The sequence below is a fragment of the Nematolebias whitei genome, chromosome 5, assembly GCF_014905685.2.
Source record: "Nematolebias whitei isolate Nwh7 chromosome 5, NemWhi1, whole genome shotgun sequence".
Taxonomy (NCBI): Eukaryota; Metazoa; Chordata; class Actinopteri; order Cyprinodontiformes; family Rivulidae; genus Nematolebias; species Nematolebias whitei.
In genome coordinates this window covers 8,038,373-8,039,459 of record NC_056502.1, presented here as the reverse complement: position 1 = coordinate 8,039,459, position 1,087 = coordinate 8,038,373, and the positions used below count along the sequence as shown (strand labels likewise).

The window sequence follows — 1,087 nt, the reverse complement described above, 5'->3', positions numbered from 1 at the left end:
TATATGTATTTTATTGCAACATTGAGTTGTCTAACAGTTACAACAGTTGTCAAAGCAAATCATGCACACAACATTTGTTTTTAAATTAAAACAGTTGTGAAAATCTTGAATTTATCCAAGTTGCTCTCATGAAGAAGGTTACAGTCATGGAACTAATGGTCAATGAAACGGCAAGCATGGCTTAATTTGAGCCGGATCCCGCCAGAACAGGATCTGGGAACTTTTATTTTGACAGGGTGCGTTCCAATAACTCTTTGCTTGGATCTCAGGCTTACTAATAATAAAGTTATGACCAAATATGACTGCTTTGAACGGAGAAAACTTACACTGGCTATGTAAAATGAAAAAAATTACATAACTAATTTTAAAAACAACAGCCACTTACAAGCTTCTTAATATCACATACGAGCTGCCCCTTCAAGTAAACATTTCTGCTTCTACCCTCAAAATGTCGAAATGATCACAAATGATCAAAATGTCAAAAAGACAGTCCAATTTACTTTCATTAAAAAAGGCTTCTCATTGGACAACCGAGAATTGAAGCACTAGAAGGCAGTGGCAATAGAGATTGGAGGAGGAGCGAGTGAGTGGTGGGGGTGAGTGCCGAGCTAACCAGACAGTCGTACACGAGCAGGAGCTCACAGGCAGCTGCCATGAACAGACGGAGGAGGAGCCTGGAGGTTTCACATGTGGAGGAGGACAACGAGCAAGGACCCTGAATTCAGCGGAAAAGAGTCGTGCTCAGAACCTGTTGAGGGGTGGGGGATAGGATCTTGACACAAGCGGCGTGTTTACAAATATAGGTAAATGTAGATGTTTAACAACTTGTTAAAAAACACCAAAATGCAGGAAATCGCATCTACTTTATTCTAAATTTTCTGGGGGAGGACCCCAAGAACCCCCCACCCCCCGCTGGCCTGCCCACTATTTGCATTCTGACATCAATCGCTTTACAAATTAAGCCTTGTGTGAAAATATACAGTAAACATTCTGCCACGTTATGAAGAACCTATAGAACCTTCAAATGTATGTACAACATAAAAATAAAATAAAATAAAAACTTCTACAAAAACTTAACAATTTACTA

At 39.7% G+C, this 1,087-nt stretch overlaps 1 protein-coding gene across 1 annotated transcript in view; it reads right to left on the bottom strand.

Moving 5' to 3' along the window:
• Positions 1-1,087, bottom strand: part of bbs9 (Bardet-Biedl syndrome 9) — a 229,391-nt gene that overhangs the window by 95,052 nt on the left and 133,252 nt on the right. The window lies entirely within an intron of this gene.